This window comes from Leopardus geoffroyi, chromosome B3 (genome assembly GCF_018350155.1).
Source record: "Leopardus geoffroyi isolate Oge1 chromosome B3, O.geoffroyi_Oge1_pat1.0, whole genome shotgun sequence".
Classification (NCBI taxonomy): domain Eukaryota; kingdom Metazoa; phylum Chordata; class Mammalia; order Carnivora; family Felidae; genus Leopardus; species Leopardus geoffroyi.
This window is the reverse complement of record NC_059337.1, coordinates 28,971,684-28,989,944: the sequence shown is the minus strand read 5'-3', so window position 1 is coordinate 28,989,944 and position 18,261 is coordinate 28,971,684. Positions and strand designations below refer to the sequence as shown.

At 40.5% G+C, this 18,261-nt stretch overlaps 1 protein-coding gene and 1 long non-coding RNA gene across 10 annotated transcripts in view; both read left to right on the top strand.

Moving 5' to 3' along the window:
- NRG4 (neuregulin 4) overlaps positions 1–18,261 on the top strand; it is a 208,901-nt gene that overhangs the window by 141,828 nt on the left and 48,812 nt on the right. The gene's annotated exons all lie outside the window — the stretch shown is intronic.
- Positions 948–3,762, top strand: LOC123582657. The gene is made up of 2 exons (XR_006704504.1): positions 948–1,779; positions 2,718–3,762. It is a non-coding gene; the product is annotated as an uncharacterized LOC123582657 (long non-coding RNA).

Below are 18,261 nucleotides of genomic sequence, written 5' to 3'. Positions count from 1 at the left end.
CTATTTTGGTATTATTATCAGCAAGTTTATTTATGTTTATTATTAGTTGATTTATATATTTGGATTTTCCAAGTTGGGGGCATAAATATATTTACAATTGTTAGGTCTTCTTGGTGGATAGACCCCTTAATTATGATGTAATGCTGTTTTTCATCTCTTGTTACAGTCTTTGCTTTGAAATCTAGTTTGTCTGATATAAGTATGGCTACTCTGCCTTTCTTTTTACTTCCCTTAGCATGATAAATGGTTTTCAATTCCCTCACTTTTGATGTGGAGGTGTTTTTCAGTCTAAAATATGTCTCTTGTAGGCAGAATATAGATGGATTTTTTTTAATCCATTCTGATACCCTGTGTCTTTTGACTGGAGCAGTTAGTCCATTTACATTCAGAGTGATTATTGAAAGATACGGATTTAGTGCCATTGTGTTGTCTATAGAGTTGGTGTTTCTGGTAATGTTATCCAGTCCTTTGTAGTCTTTTTTAATTAAAAAAAAAATTTTTTTTTCAACGTTTATTTATTTTTGGGACAGAGAGAGACAGAGCATGAACGGGGGAGGGGCAGAGAGAGAGGGAGACACAGAATTGGAAACAGGCTCCAGGCTCTGAACCATCAGCCCAGAGCCTGACGCGGGGCTCGAACTCACGGACCGCGAGATCGTGACCTGGCTGAAGTCGGACGCTTAACCGACTGCGCCACCCAGGCGCCCCAGTCCTTTGTAGTCTTTGTTGCTTCCATCTTTGTTTCTCCACTCAGAGAGTCCCCCTAAAAATTTCTTGCAGGGCTAGTTTAGTGGTTAAGAACTCCTTTACTTTTTGTTTGTCTGGGAAACTCTTTACCTCTTCTTCTGTTCTGAATGACAGCCTTCCTGGATAAAGCATTCTTGGCTGCATATTTTTCCTGTTCAGTACATTGAATATTTCCAGCCACTCCCTTCTGGCCTGCCAAATTTCAGTGGACAGGTCTACTGCAAACCTTATCTTTGTCAGTTAAGAACATTTTGTCCCTAGCTGCTTTCAGAATTCTATCTTTTTTGCAAGTTTCACTGTGATGTTTTGTGGTGTTGACCCGTTTTTGTTGATTTTGATGGGAGTTCTCTGTGCTTCTTAGACTTGAATGCCTGTTTCCTTCCCAAGATTAGTGAAGTTCTCAGCTATAATTTGTTCTCAGCTATAATTATAATTTGTATAATAACAAAAAGTTAAGTAAACCTTTTGTCCTTTTTTCCCTCTATTCTTCTTTTGGGACTCCTATGATATTGTTGGGAAAATAAGTAAAGTTCTGCACCATAAGATGGCCGACGGGACTAACATAAGCTCTAGTTTCTAGCTTAGAGACTCCTCTTCCAGGTTCTTCCTGCTCTGTTTGCCATGCAAACCACCATGAATGCAGAAGAGATAATGCTATAAATTACCCCTCCCACTTGTGTTCAGGGCTTAGATCTCTGGAGAAGGATCTCCTCTGAGTCTGCTGGTGTAAAATAAAACACCGATCCACCAACATCTCCAAGTGCCACGTGGTTTTTCTGCCAGCGATCCAGCCTGGTTCCATGACATATTTGGTTCTCTGATTGGGAAACCCAACTGCGCTAGCCCATTGTTGCCACCAGTTTGGGAGAATGGCGAGGCGGTGAAGGAATAAAGAATTGCAATGGAGAAGGTGCGCCCTGCCGGATTTTTGGCAGTCTCCCACTCGGTCTCCTCAGACCAGCCCCGCTCCACCATTCCCACTGGACTCAAGGGGACTTGGAATTGAGGACCTGGACCTGATGTCAGATACTGGTAAGGCCTGTGGCTCCAATTCTGTCTGGCCCAGCCATAGTGGTGGAAGGGGGACCGGATCCCAGAGACCTCAGAGGTCTCACAAGTAGGAATTCTGTGGGAGGGAATGTAATAACCTCTGGTGTATATGTGAGTGCGAATGTGCGACTCAGTCTAGCTTGCCTACCAAGTTCGATTCTGTGGCTCCATGGGTGGGCACCCTTAAGGTTCCCAAAAGCCCACGGAGTCTGAGTGGGCCCGTCTGCAATTCCGTGGTGAATGGCATATAGCCTATGGTGGCATTGGAATAGTTTCTGATCGTAAGTCACAAAGCTGAGACCACTATGGCTGAGTGTCACCTAAGTGCCTTTGGGACATGGCCAAACAGACATCTGACTGGTCTCCTCATTAGAAGGGGCACCCCTACCCCTCTGTCTGCCTTTGTGACACCAGACACAGGAAAAGGATTAGTAATGGGGTCAAAACAGAGTAAGCCCATGATCCTCAAGGTCATGCTTAAGAACTTCAAAAAGGGATTCTCAGGCGACTCTGGGATGAAAATGACACCTGGGAAGTTAAGGACCTTTTGTGAACTAAAATGGCCCATGTTCAATGTAGGATAGTCCTCAGAAGGAACATTAGGTGTCCAACTGGTCCGCAGGTTTGGCGAGTAGTCACTGGAAACCCAGATCACCCCGACCAATTTCCATATATCGATTCCTGGCTTGAAGTTGCCCCAAATCTCCCACCTTGTCTGTGATTCATCCATAACAAGCAGAGTCAGGCAAAGGTTTTAGCCACCTCACCCAGAGAACCAAAGAAGCAGCCCACTGTTCCCACGGTATTTGTGGGAGACCCAGAGGAGGATCCTGTCTTTCCTCCACCTTACCCATTGAGCCCCCACTTCCCCCCCACACAGGGACCTGAAACTCCTCCACTCTTCTCTTCTCCACCCCCAGGCCCGGAGAATTCTCTCTCACCAGGGCCAGCAGCCAGACTGTGCCTCAGACATCAGGAGAAAACTCCAAAAGCTAGAGGGCTTAGCTAGGATGAATATCACTCAGTTGATAGAGGTCACCAATAAAGTTTTCATGAACAGGTAGGTCACAGCTGAGAGGGAAGCTGAAAAAAGAGGGTCACCCTTCTCACAGCAGCACTGAAAGAAAAGGACAATGCAAAGACGGAGAAGCTTCAACCACCAAAGTGGGGAAAGCCCAGAGCCCCCTTAGCAAAAGACTAATGTGCCTACTGCAAGGAAAAGGAACATTGGAAGAATGAGTGTCCAAATTGGAAGTGACCCCCAAAACCCAGCCAACATCGGGAGGAACCTTGAGAAGGGGAACTTACTGGTCTGACCAAGATAGAATCAGACTGAAGAGGATGTTGACTCTCTCTCTCTGTTCTTCTGCCTAATAGATGTGAGGGCTTCTCCCTCATTCATTTCTGGGGTTAACAGCTATAATTGGAGCCAACTATGGTTAGTCTACCTTGGGATGGGGACTTTAAGGAATATTCCCAAGAAGCTGCTGAAACTCCATTTGTTTTGGGGAAATTCCCGGTCTTCCCTGGCTTAATGTGGACTCAATATTTCCACTTTGGTAGAAAAACATGGCATCTGCTCTTCTGTCTGAGCTAAGGTTTTGCATTGGGTTTTCCTTCTCTGCCTTCTGCTGGCACCTTGCCTCTTCTGCCTTCCTCTCCCCTTCCTGTTTCTGCACCAATTTGGGTGAGGCCTGTATAACTGGTTCCTATACCATTCTTAGTGCCTCAGGCACCATTGGCTCCTCCTCCCACCCTGGAGGTCAAGGAGCAAAGTGTAACCCCTTGGACCACCCACTTTAGGTACCTCCACTGGAGTCCCAAGTGAAAATTAACAATGGGGGACAATTGATTGAGTTTCAAGTGGACGCAGGTGAAACATATTCGGTGTTTAACTTAAGTTTGTTGGATCTGTCTTTAAAGTTATCAGCATTAAATATGAAACTTTCATTCTACCAAGGTTGACTAAAGGTCAAATAGGCTCATGTTATCTTTATTGCAATTTGTTAGCAAAAAGATGGCTTAAAATGGTAGTTAATTTTGTCTATCTCAAAGTTTTCATGTGTAATTGTTAAGATAGCTTTCAAGGTCTTTGGTAACCTGAAACTTTAAAGTTTTGATTGAATGATAAAATGAGATTCAATTCATTGGACATCTAGGTCTTTTCCAAATAGGATAGAGTGCTAAAGCTTTGATTACTGAACATAGGTTTGTGTTTTTAACTTCTTATTGCAGAGAAACTAAGGCTATTTGGACCTATTGGAAGACACGCTTTGTGCTTAATTGGTTCATGAATTTACCATCTAAAAAATTCTGGTGTAAACACCTCTCTGTTGGTTACTAAGTCCTCAATTGGAGACTAAGGTTTCCTAAGAGTTAAAATTCTGCCAAGTGTACTTAAGACTGATGAAAATAAGGAAAGCAACCCTGTATGTAGGAAAGTGGGAGATATGTAAGAAAGATATAAGGAATGGAAATACATTTTTTGTTGAGGGCAAAAGAAAGTAATTTTGCCCTAAATGAGACTGGTGGTTTGGAGAGAAATGGCTTTGGGACAAAGTTTGAAGGCAAAGGAAAGTTGTAGAAGGTTCATGAAGGGAAGCCTTTGGAAAGGAATTTTATGTGTGCTCAGGATGGACTAAGGTTGAGATGAATGGAATTTTATTTATTTATTTATTTTTTTTTAAATTTTTTTTTCCAAAGTTTATTTATTTTTGGGACAGAGTGAGACAGAGCATGAACGGGGGAGGGGCAGAGAGAGAGGGAGACACAGAATCGGAAACAGGCTCCAGGCTCTGAGCCATCAGCCCAGAGCCTGACGCGGGGCTCGAACTCACAGACCGCGAGATCGTGACCTGGCTGAAGTCGGACGCTTAACCGACTGCGCCACCCAGGCGCCCCGAGATGAATGGAATTTTAAAAGTACATTGATATAAGGTTGAAATTCTGCTTTTCTCTCTATTCAAAAGAGTTTTCTTGGACTGTTGATCTACTCTTGATAAGACGATGTAAACAAAGGTATTTTTCTCTTTTGCCTACCAGGGAAACCAAAGCTTTAGGTTTCATCTTTATCAGGTCTTTGATTGCTAGTTAAAACTTCTCAATGTTAAAGGAGCTAGGTTTTGCTAACAACAATATAATGCTATAACATTCACCTTTAAGATCTGTTATTGCCACCTTGGTTGAATAAATAATGTTTTAAGATTTGTAATGATCTGTAATCCTATTTAGGATGTGCTTTATTACTTCCTAAGGTTTTAACAAACTTCCCAGGATTTATTTATTTATTTTTTTTTTTAAATTTTTTTTTTTCAACGTTTATTTATTTTTGGGACAGAGAGAGACAGAGCATGAACGGGGGAGGGGCAGAGAGAGAGGGAGACACAGAATCGGAAACAGGCTCCAGGCTCTGAGCCATCAGCCCAGAGCCCGACGCGGGGCTCGAACTCACGGACCGCGAGATCGTGACCTGGCTGAAGTCGGACGCTTAACCGACTGCGCCACCCAGGCGCCCCCAAACTTCCCAGGATTTAAATGGTAAATGAAGTCTTTGACCAATTAGGCCCTTTTATTTGGGATGCTAAGTTACTTGGAAAAGCACTGTCGTAAAATGGTAAACCTTAGGTTGTATTGCGTGGGTAAATGCTGTAACTGCCCAAATATATATGCAATTCCTAAAGTTTTAATGTTTTGGGATAAGGTCATCACTTAATATTCTGATTACCTGAAGTGTTATGTGTCACAGAAATAACCGAATTTCTTTGTTAATTGCATCATAACGAACTCTCATCAGATCTTTAACAGTGTCCATTTCTGAGATTTTGTCATTTATAATTGTTCTTATTCTCTCACAAAACGTGTTTCTTCTTCAAGGAGATTTGTAAAAAGGACTTTTAGGACAAATACAGGTATTTGACATCTTTAAGGTTAATACTAAAATGGGTAAGAATTTCCAGAGCTAAAAAGCTGCATTCAAACTGAACAAGAATTAGGAACATGGGACTAAATGAACTGAGGAAGATTACAGTTTTGTGACTCTTGTTGGAAATATTGCTGGCTCTCTAATGTTTGTTCTTCCAGATTAAGGAGACTTTCTCTTAAGATATGTCATAACATGTCATAAAGAAGTGTCATAAAGTATTCATTTGTAAACTGAAGCATTTATCTTTTCTCTCAACCTAAACCCTCTGAAATTCAAAAACTCTCAGTGAGTATTCTTTCTTTCACGGCAATTACAATTGTTTGCATAAATTCAATAAGAATCTGTTCATCTTGTAACAGGTCACCATTGGAAATACTGGTTATTTTACCAAGGCTTTGACTGGAATGTCATATTTGAGAGTGACATGCATAGATTCAGATATGACCAGACAGCTTTAAGGAATTCGGGGTGACTTTATGAAACATGGAGCCATAAAGGAAATGTTGGCCTGATACCTTGCTTACAGAGCTCCCAGCAGCCTCACCAGGTGAATAAAGAAGGTCACTTCCTGGCAGGTGCAAGAACCTAAGGATACCTTGGGGACCTGGTAAAGAGGAATTCGCCCAATTCTACAGGTATTGCAGGCCTGTCCGATGGCAAGTATTTGGCTTGGCTTCTGGCCTGGAGAAGCTACTAAAAAGTTCAACCTGGAAATTCCTTATAAAAGTTTCCAGCAAAGCAAACTTTAAAGATCCTCATGATCAATCGCTATTCTTGCTGAGCTTATGTAAATAATTAGGCCAGGTTTGTTAAGACTGGGTTTGTTCTACAAATGCATTGGTCTCAATTTGGCTATCTCTGGAAATGGGGGTTTTAGAGAGAAAAACTATGTTTCAACAATGCACTGTTATGGATGTTAAATTCTAGTTACGATTGTCTTTAAATGTTTGCTGTTTGCCTAAGCTAGACAACTTGAGGTAAACGTCAGAAAAATTGTCCACAGTATTTCATGTATAGACAGTCTTCTGTGCTTGTTATTCTGTGAGGATAGCAATAAAACCCATGGGCACAAGATAATTTAAACAATTGGAAGACGGGATGGATCTCTAAATATTCAAACCATATCCTCCCTAAACCAGATCTAACAATTACTAGAAACCCACCCAATATAAACCCAGGAGATCTGGTTTATTCCAAGAATGGGGCCACCCCTTTTGAAGACTTGGAGGTGGACTTTACAGATATACAACCAAGCAAAGGATTCAGGTACCTCCTTGTAATAATCTACACATATTCAGGATGGGTCAAAGCCTTCCCAACAAGGATGGAATGAAGTCATGAGGTGGCCAAAGCTCTTCTACAGGAAATCGTGCCTTGATTTGGTCTGCTCCTAACCATACACAGTGACAACGGACCTGCATTTGTAGCGGACATTATACAAAGCCTGACCAGGTCCCTCAACATTACTTGGAAACTGCAACATTCATCTTAGCCCTCTGAAGGTACCAACCCCTAGAGCTAAAGGGTGATGCCTACTGAAACAGATTTTTTTTGTTAAAAAAGGCATCAAAGGGGGGGATGTTGGGAAAATAAGCAAAGTTCTGCACCATAAGATGGCCGATGGGACTAACATAAGCTCTAGTTCTTAGCTTAGAGACTCCTCTTCCAGGTTCTTCCTGCTCTGTTTGCCATGCGTGTACAAACCACCATGAATGCAGAATAGATACGCTATAAATTATCTTTCCCACTTGCGTTCGGGGCTCAGATCTCTGGAGAAGGATCTTCTCTGAGCCCACTGGTGTAAAATAAAACGCCGATGCGCCAACATCTCTGAGTGCCGCTTGGTTTTTCCGCCAGCGATCCAGCCTGGTTCTGTAACAATATGGATATTGTTTTGTTTCATCGAATCACTAAGTTCTCTAATTCTCCCTTTATGATGTAATAATTTCCTTTCACTCTTTTTTCAGCTTAAGTATTTTCCATAATTTTATCTTCTGTATCACTGATTCTCTCTCTGCTTTTTCAATCCTTGTTGTGACTATATCCAGTTGGTTTTGCATCTCAGTTATAGCAATTTTTATTTTGTCCTGACTAGTTTTCAGGTCTTTGATCTCTGCAGCAAGAGTTTTTTCTGGTGTCTTCTAGGCTTTTTTTCAGGCCTAAATAGTAGTCTTATGACTTTTTCTAAATTATTGTTCAGATATATTGTTAATATCCATTTTGAGCAAGTCTCTGGCTGTCATTTCTTCTTTTTGGGAGAATTTTTTGTGGGGAGAATCCTCCATCTTGTCATTTTGGCTAAATTTCTGTTTTTTGCGTGTTTTAAAAGCCCGTTATGTTTCCTGTACCTGGGAGTACTGCTATATTAAAAAAGGGTCATACACTGTCCAAGACCTGGCCCTTCAGGAAGTGTTTCTGGTGTATGCTGTGTGCACTCTGCTATTGTATTTTGGCTCCTCTTTCCCACGGTCAGTCCTCTGCAGAGCTCCTCCCTGCTTGTAGTGGGGGAGTGTTGGGACCTTTAACTAGGTGTGCTTTGATTTGTTTGTTCAAGTAGTCCTGGAGAAAGGGGGAAAATGAAAACCTGGTCCCAAAGAAAAAAGGAAAAGGAACAAATAATATGAAACAGAGAATCAAAAAACTGTAAGTCTATTCCAAAGAAAAAGAAAGGAAAAAAAAAAAGAAGAAAAGAAAAAAGAAACAGAAAAAAATAAAAAAAGCCTGATCCAAAAAGAGAGAGAGAGAGAGAATATGAAATGAAAAAAAAAAAAAACAAAAACAAAAAAAAACAAAACAAGAATGTATGAGCCTGATTCCAAAAGATAAAAGAGAAAGAACTGCAGGTGTCATTTTGGAGCACTTGATTTTCAGTGTACTTGGTGCATAGGGGATGCTCTCTGTGCTGGTATTGTGGAGGAGAGGCTCACTGCATTGGCTCAGAGTCAGTCAGTCTTGCCCCAGTAAATAAGCAGTTGCCCAGCACGTGGTGGAGTTGGGGGTAGGTGGGAGACGAGTTTGGTATAAATGCCCTCCTCCACTGGGGGCCTCTGTGTTGCTCTCTGATGTCCCACCATGTTGGTGTTGGAGTGAAATTGGTGCCACCCCAGTCTCTTGTCCCTGGACTGGGATCGCACACCCCTGCTGTTCTGGCAGCCCTCACAGAATAGCAAGGGCAGTCAGTTTACCCTGCATCACAATTCTCCTACATTTTTTCTTTGGCCTGAAGCTGGGACTCAAAACCTGAAGTCTTAGAGGACCACACAACATGCAGATCTGCTCCCCTCCTCTGGAGTACAGCCTTTCCAGGCTGTGTCTGAGGCTCTCTGTCCCTGAAAAATAGTCCTGTGCCTGCAGGGTGTGCAGAATCTATGGTGTAGCACTGCTAAAAGCAGCAAAGGTTATATTCCCTCTGGGTGCTCTTCTGTCCCCTGCTAATGAAAGGCCTTTGGCTGGCCCCTACAAGGTCTTTCATCCTTGGGGAGACGATATACCCTCTTCCCAAAGTATTCCAGGAAGGGGAATGTTCTCTCACAGTGGACCCTGGAGATCATCTCCTACACCTTAGTATGCACTCTGGGGCAACCTCCCTTCTCCCCAGGAGCATGTGCCACAGCTCCATTCTGGGAAAGTCTTGAACTTGAAAACCTCAGAGTTTGAGCTCCAAATGCTGTTTCAAAAAAAATAAAATAAAACCTGCAACACTCAGCCCTAAGTACTTCTTGCTCCCCAGTCCATGGTCCAGAGAGGTTTTCCTCTTGTGCGAACCCGAGGCTGCCTTCTCTCAACCCTTTACTTTCTCTCCTTTTTGTCTCTCCATGGAAAGGGTTCCCTCCCCTCCACAGCACCTCCGTTTTTCTCTCTCCTAATTTACTTCCATGCACCTTTTACATGCCAAGCTGTAGATGGCTTTCCTGGGTGTTCAAGTGATCTGACCTCAATACAGCTGTATTGGAAAAGCCCAGGCTCCCCCTGATGAGGTTTTAGTGGTGTTCGTGGGGTCCGCAGCTGACAGCCAAGAAATAGTTCTTTAAGACGTTTTTGGTGCAAAAAGTGATTTTATTGAAGTACCAGGACAGGACCCATGGGCAGAAAGAGCTGCCCTGGGACCATGAGGAGAGACTGGTTTTATACTATGGGGTTGGGGGAAGTAAAGTCCAGGGGAAGTTTCCAGTGAGGTTTCCACATGCTGAAGAAGACTCCCACTCCCAGGATACTGGAGGTATAGCTATTGTCAAGCTAAGGTAGTTTTCCCTCTAGCAAAGCATTAGCATTAGGACTGTAGGGAGGTCCTGGGGAAACCTTTTACTCTGCCTGCCTCAAGTATTTGTCAATGGACTGCAGGTTATAAGGAAATTTAGTTCTGTCTGCCATTTCCTTCTGCCTTTGTTTCCCACATCACTGTGGAGGGGTGATGTTGGGACTCCAGGAACCAGAGTCTATAAGTTTCTGAAGATTAGGCTATTGATAAGATTGCCTTTTTCTTGTAATTTACTAAGATACTTGTAAAAAAATGGAGACTCAAGTCTTTCAGAACTATGATTTCTATCAGTTAGCCATTTGTTTTCCCCCTTTTCTTTGTCTTTGGGCAGCCGGGAGTGCCTGAGGAATATCACAAATATCCCACCTGTGGGTGGGGAGGGGGTGTTTGCGACAGCCTGTCAGCTTGCCTTATGCTCCCATCTCACCCCTACCCCTGCCATTGTTAGGCCCAGAATTCGTGATCCCCAAAGACCGCCAGGGAGCCAAGTCCGACTTAAAGCAAAAGAGCCTTTATTCGAGCTAGCTCGAGCTCAATCCCCTACCTGCACTGACACAGCGGTGAGATACCGGGGAGAGAGAGCAAGTTTCAAAAGGACAAAGGTTTTATTGGGGCCTAGGGGCAGTTGGTGAGGTAATGGCTGTGGCCTCAGCCGATTGGCTGGGGAAGGGTCGGAGTCCTGTTAGGCAGGTGAGTGGGAGGTTACTCAAGGGGAGGAGGCGTGGTCAAGGTGAAGGACACAGAACAAGATGGAGTCGGCCAGCATAGGCCCGCCCTTTCACCATCTTGATTCCTGGCCCAGTGTAACCTTTTAAACCAAATTTGAATTTCAGCTACTTTGAAGTTCATTTATTTTTATTGAATATAATTGCCATATAATGCTGTATTAGTTTCAGGTATACAACATAGTGATTTAACAATTCTATACATTATGCAGTGGTCATCATGAAAAGTGTAATTATCTTCTGTCGCCATACAAAGTTATTACAGTATTATTGACCATGTTCCCTATTCATTCCTATGACATATTAACACTATAACTGGAAGTTTGTACCTCTTAATCCTCTTTACATATTTCACCTATCCTCCCTATCCCCCTCCCCTTTGGCAACACACCAGTTTGTTCTCTGTATTTATGACTGTTTGTTTTGTTTTTTTAGGTTCCACATTATAAGTGAAATCATATAGTTTTTGCCTTTGTCTGATTTATTTTACTTAGCATAATATCCTCTAGGTTCATCCATGTTGTTGTTGAATGGCAAGATTTCATTATTCTTTATGACTAAGTTATATTCCATTGTATATATCTACCACATCTTACTTATCCATTCCTCTATCTTTGGACACTTGGGCTGCTTCCATATCTTGGCTATTGTAAATAATGCTGCAATAAACATAGATGTGCATATATCTTTTTGAATTATTGTTTTTGTTTTCTTTGGGTAAATACCCAGTAGTGGAGTTACTAGATTATATGGTATTTCTATTTTTAATTTTTTGAGGAACCTCCATACTGTTTTTCACAGTGGCTTCACCAGTTTACATTCCAACCAACAGACCCCCACATCTTTGCCAATATTTGTTATTTCTTATCTTTTTTTTTTAATTTCTTTTTAATACTAGCTGTTTTGACAGGTATGAGATGATATCTCATTGTGGTTTTGATTTACATTCCCTGATGATCAGTGATTTGGGGAATCTTTTCACATGTCTGTTGACCACCTGTATGTCTTTGGAAAAAATGTCTATTAAGGTCTCTGCCCATTTTCTAATTAGATTATTTGTTTGGTGTTGAGCTGTATGAATTTTTTTTTATATTTTAGGTATTTATATCATTTGCACATATCTTCTTCCCATTCAATGTGTTGCCTTTTTGTTTTGTTGATGATTTTATTCTCTGTGCAAAAGTTTTTAGTTTGATGTAGTCCCAATAGCTTGTGTTTGTTTTTTTTCCCCTTGTCTGAGGAGTGATATCTAGAATTCACCCAAGGAATTTAACAAAAATCCCCTACCCCTGGACAAGCAGAGCAAGACTAACTCCATTTTGTGCTACAACCACCATCTCATGTATAACCCCCACATGACCTACTTATTGCTTAAGACACTCCCCCACCCTAGTCAAGCCGCTGAGCACACCTTTACTGGAAACTGGCTCATATAGGAATGCGGAACCCCTAACTGCCAAAGAATGTAAACCCTGCCTTTTGTCTGCCAAACTTGCGTGCCAATTCTGACCAGAGTGATAGGCTAGTTCAAACAGTTACTATAGGGTAAATTGTAATTCAATTGGCCACCTGCGTGTGGACTGACATGACTATGCAACTTTCTGTGTGTGTTACAATCTCATTGGCCACTGACCCCTATAAAACTGCTACGCCTCTTGGGGCACCTGGGTGGCGCAGTTGGTTACGCGTCCGACTTCAGCCAGGTCACGATCTCGCGGTCCGTGAGTTCGAGCCCCGCGTCAGGCTCTGGGCTGATGGCTCAGAGCCTGGAACCTGTTTCCAATTCTGTGTCTCCCTCTCTCTCTGCCCCTCCCCCATTCATGCTCTGTCTCTCTCTGTCCCAAAAATAAATAAACGTTGAAAAAAAAAATTTAAAACTGCTACACCTCTTAACCTAGGGGTCCAAGTCCCTGCTCTGCTGTGTCGGGTATACTTGGGCCCAAGCTCGAGCTTGCAAATAAACCCTCGTGCGTTTGCATCGGTATCGGCTCCTTGGTGGTCTCTCGGATTCAAAATCGGGGGCATTACATTGTTATGAAGGCTGATGTGTACGAGATTACTGCCTGTGTTTTCTTTCAGGATTTTTATGGTTTCAGGTCTTGAATTTTAATCCATTTTGAGTTTATTTTTGTGTCTGGTATAGGAAAATGGTTCAGTTTAATTCTTTGCATGGAGTGGTCCAGTTTTCCCAGCACCATTTGTTGGAGAGACTGTCTTTTTACCACTGTATGTTTTAGCTATTTGGATCTTGATAAATGGTATTTCCAAAATGGCACAAAAATAAAATTATCTGTTTATATTTTTACCTTCTAAACTTTCATATTCAAAGGAACTTCATTAAAACAGTTAATCATATTTCCCACATAATAAATTATTTGGAAATATAAAACTAAGCTATGGTGTGCCTGGGTGGCTCAATCGGTTAAGTGTACAACTTCGGCTCAGGTCATAATCTAGTGGGTTCGTGAGTTCTAGCCCTGCATCAGGTTCTGTGCTGACAACTTGGAGCCTGGAGCCTACTTTGGATTCTGTGTCTCCTTCTCTCTCTGCCCCTCCCCCACTTGTGCTCTGTCTGTCTCTCTCTCTCTTTTAAAAGTAAATAAACATTTAGGGGCGCCTGGGTGGCGCAGTCGGTTAAGCGTCCAACTTCAGCCAGGTCACGATCTCGCGGTCTGTGAGTTCGAGCCCCGCGTCAGGCTCTGGGCTGATGGCTCAGAGCCTGGAGCCTGTTTCCGATTCTGTGTCTCCCTCTCTCTCTGCCCCTCCCCCGTTCATGCTCTGTCTCTCTCTGTTCCAAAAATAAATAAACGTTGAAAAAAAAAATTTAAAAAAATAAATAAATAAATAAATAAACATTTAAAAAAATTTTTTTAAAGTAAGCTATATTGTGGGTATGTATATTTGTATTTTATAGGCATAGAGAGAGTTGGCCCAACTCCAGAAAAAAAAATGGGGGTCAGATCCATTCAATTTGGAGATAAAAGAATAATATAAAGAGTTTTGCTGATACAAGCACAGATTAATGCTATTAGTGCCTGAATATAGCTATGCTGAGCTGTCCTGCTAGTATTCAGGTGTCAACATTTCTTTAATGGACTTACATTGTAGTTATAAGAATTTATTGTAGTTTATAGCCTGGAATAAAAGCATGCTATTGTTTTTGAACTTCAACTGTGAATATTAACACAATAGGAAGAAAATATAGCATGTTTGAGATTTCCATGAACATTGTTCAGGTTTTCTTCACTTAAGAAATTTACATGGGACTATCTAAAACTTTTTAAAGAAATGCAGAAAACTGAGTAATTATTTTACATCTTTGAAGATTTGTATGTAACTAGTATTATTTTAAATTTAATCAAATTCTCTCCCTATATGTTTTTCCAGTTTTGCAAATAAATTTCAGAAATCCACAGTCCAGACTTCTGTTTGGTGGATCTGATTTGCATTATCCCTTTTTCCATTTATTTATTCTTTTCCTTCTCTGACTTTCTCTATTACACCATTCAAAAAATTACAACAACCAGCATTTATTGTATGCCAAATGCTTTGAAATACATTATCACATTAGATTGCCCCAAGATGCCTTTTGGGTAGCTGTGAAGCTTTATATTTGAATAACTTATTTCAGGCCACTATCCCTTTCTACTGTCACATGCCTTCTTACCTTTGTGTACCCAAGATTTCTCTCAAAAGCATAAATTCTAATTTCTGTTCAGAATAAAAGTGGTTGTTATCAGGGGACCAACTGTGAAGTAGAATTTTATCTTTTTGGCTATTTCTGTCATGACTCTTTTTTTTTTTAATGTTTATTTTTGAGAGGGAGGGAGCAGGGGAGGAGCAGAGGGAGAAGGAGACAGAATCTGAAGTAGGCTTCAGGCTCTGAGCTGTCAGCACAGAGCCCAACACAGGGCTTGAACTCACAAACCGTTAGTTAGATCATGACCTGAGCTACATTTGATTGCTTAACCAACTAAGCCACCCAGGCACCCAATTCTGTCATGACTTTTTTCCCTATACTATGCATTCGCTGTTCTCTGTTCTCAAAATTTTTTCCAAAAACTCTTCATTCACATGGAGGTTTAAATAACAGTGTAGCTTAATTTATGACTTTTCCCAGAGATATTGCCATTTTCATTGTTTTCTGCAGAAAGAGAATTAGAAGGTGAGGCTGACTCTCATGGCTCCAACTGTCTAGCTATTAAGAATCCTTTACTCATGAAAACTGCCACAAAATTTGTTAGGCTTAATCCAAATGGATTTCATTAATATATCATTTAGCTCTTTGTAAGATAAAATGAATTACAACTGCTTGTTGCCTAACATTCTATTTCAAGTTATTACTAAATTTCTTTTTAATGTTTATTATTTATTTTTGAGAGAGAAAGAGAGAGACAGAGGGAAAGCAGGGGAGGGGCAGAAAGAGAGGGAGACACAGAATGTGAATCAGGCTCCAGGGCTTGAACTCATGAAGGGCTTGAACTCATGAACCACGATATCATGACCTGAGCAGAAGTCAGACACTTTACTAACTGAGCCACCCAAGAGCCCCTCTTCTAAATTATTTTTGGTTTTTGAAAAATTCTATTGCAGCATACAAATGGCAGCATACAAATGGCAGAATCACAATGGAATATTGTGATTCTGAAGGACATTGCATTTTTATCTAATTTTATATTTTTAGTTGTTAAAGATAGGATGTTAGAAAAAAATGCAAAAGTATGATTCTTTTCCAGTAAAAGTTTGATCCAGGATCATTTATTTTATCATGACTTTCATCTCCTAGTGTGTTCCTGAAAACATGTTTGAAAAGTCATTGTCTGAAAGTTAAAGATAAAATGGTATAAGGGACCCTAGAGGCCTATAATATGTTATAAAATTGCCAAACATGATAGTGTAGTTGCTACCTTGGCAATCCAAATGGAAGGACTAGAATCTTCCCAGGCTCTGAAGCCTAGGGTCAGCCTTCCTGATGGTATAACATATATATAATATATACTATATGTAGTATATTATATATTTTACATATATAATATGCAATATGTTACATATATAATATATAATTAATAGATAATATATAGGTTATAGATGACAATATATAATATAGATAACAGATAATAGTATAGATAATATATGTAATATATAATACATATATTAGTATCTATTAATATAATACAATAGATATATCTATAATAGATAATAGCTATAATATTTTATATATATTATATATATTTTAGAAAAGGTAAAGTCATGATCTCATATAAATATAAATTAACATATCAAAGATATCATTTAACTCATTAATTATTGAGGAGACCAGTAGGATGTTACAAACAGTTCAAAGCAACAGATAAATATATAATGGGTAATTATATTATTATTATATTGCTGAAAGGAATGTACAAATACATGCAAAACTGATCAGTTTCTAAAGGAAATAATTATATTCCACCAGGCAAAATTCATTTGAACTTTTTTTCAAGTTTATTTATTTATTTTGAGAGAGAGAGCAAGAGAAGGGCAGAGAGAGAGGGAGAGAGAATCCCAGGCAGGCTGTGCTGTCAGTGCAAAGTCCAGTGAGGGGCTCAAACCCACGAACTGTGAGATCATGACCTGAGCCAAAATCAAGAGTCAGAGGATCAACCGATTAAGCCACTCTGGTGCCCCTGAATTTCTTTTTAAGTTTACTTATTTATTTTGAGAAAGAGAGAGAGAAAATGGGAGAGAGAGAGAGAAAAAACATGACTGGGGGAGGGGCAGAGATAAAGAGGAAGAGAATCCCAAGCAGGTTGATTGCTGTCAGCACAGAGCCTGATTCGGTGCTTGAACACATGAAACTGTGAGATCATCACCTGAGCTGAAACCAAGAGTTGAACGCTTAACTGACTGAGCCACCCAGGCACCCCTCATTTGAATTTCTATGGCAAAGAATCATTTGTGTTAGTATAAGTTTTCTATATTTTACAGAGTTGTAGAATAGCTGGAATGAGAGCTGCAGACCCTTATAGAATTGGATAACCTGAAAGAATATATTGGACAGGACACCCAATAATAATTTTTTGTCCATTTCAAAGTATTTCATAATTTTTCATGACAGCCAGAGCCTGGAGCCTGCTTCAGATTCTGTGTCCATCTCTCACTGCCCCTCCCCTGCTTGCTCGCTCTCTCTCTCAAAAAAGATAAATAAAAATAAATGTTTAAAAAAATTTAAAAAAAGAAGTGATGGTGCAGCTTGTATAAGTGCAACAAGGGTGTTAAACATATAGGTCACCTTGATTTGCTTTTGCACATTTGTGCCATTCCGTATTGAACATCCATGAAGGTTATAAAATTCTCTCTGAAAGCTTTCATAAAGAATCTTGGAATGGACTTTTATTTATTTTTAATTTATTTAAAAAATTTTTTTAATGTTTATTTATTTTTGAGAGAGACAGAGACAAAATGTGAGTGGGTTAGGGGCAGAGAGAAAGGGAGACACAGAAGCAGAAGCAGGCTCCAGGCTCTGAGCGGTCAGCACAGAGCCCGATGCGGGGCTTGAACTCATGAGCTGTGAGATCATGACCTGAGCCGAAGTCGGACGCTCAACAGACTGAGCCACCCAGGCACCCCAGGAATGGACTTTTATAAGCCTCTATTATTCATTATCCTGAGGCTAAGAAACCAAGCCTAAGAAACTAACTCTTCCAGACTTTGCCTGTAGTATCTATAAATTTGGATGAGTTCTTCTTTTCTTAAAGTCCTCCAAATTTGTCAGTGGTCTTGACGTTTCGATAAGTGACTTCCTCACTACCTGTAATGCTTGACCTATAAACCAGGTACCAGGCCAGTATTCCCAGGTGGTCTTTGTAGATTTTGGATCTATAGGTAAAGTAAACCTTAGTTCTGTAAAAATGACTTATCTTACCTAATTCAATGAGAATCATTCTGAAATATGATAGTTCAGGTAAGGCCTTGGTTGCCCAAATGATTTAACCAGTTTTATCCTAATAATAAGAGAACAGATTCTTATTGGACATTTGAAAGTAATAACAATACTGCCATTAAGAGTAAGATGAGGGCACTCAGTCCATTAAGCATCTGACTTCTGCTCAGGTCATGACCTCATGGTACATGAGTTTGAGCCCTGCATTGAGCTCTCTGCTGTCAGCATGGAACCAGCTTTGGATCTTCTGTTCCCCTTTCTCTCTACCCCTCCCCCTCTCCTTCTCTCTCTTTCTCTCTCTCTCTCCCCCTCTGTCTCTTTCTCTCTCTCTGTCTCAAAAATAAACATTAAAACAAGTAAGATGACTCAGTTTCTGAATTTGTGGGTCAAGGGGATGCTCAATGAGTATCAGATATTTCAAAATATTTTCATTTAACAAAAGTACTATTTACTAAGTTGTTGTGGGATATTCATAGCTTAAGAAAGAGGTCAGAAAAGTACATCATTACAATATTAATAATATTCTAAACGGATAACTACTCAATTTTCCCTCATCAGTTTATTCACTATGTTCCTCAGCATGTTGAGTTAGCAGTCTGCTCTCACAAAGCTGTGAGAGTCTGAATTATAAAGACTC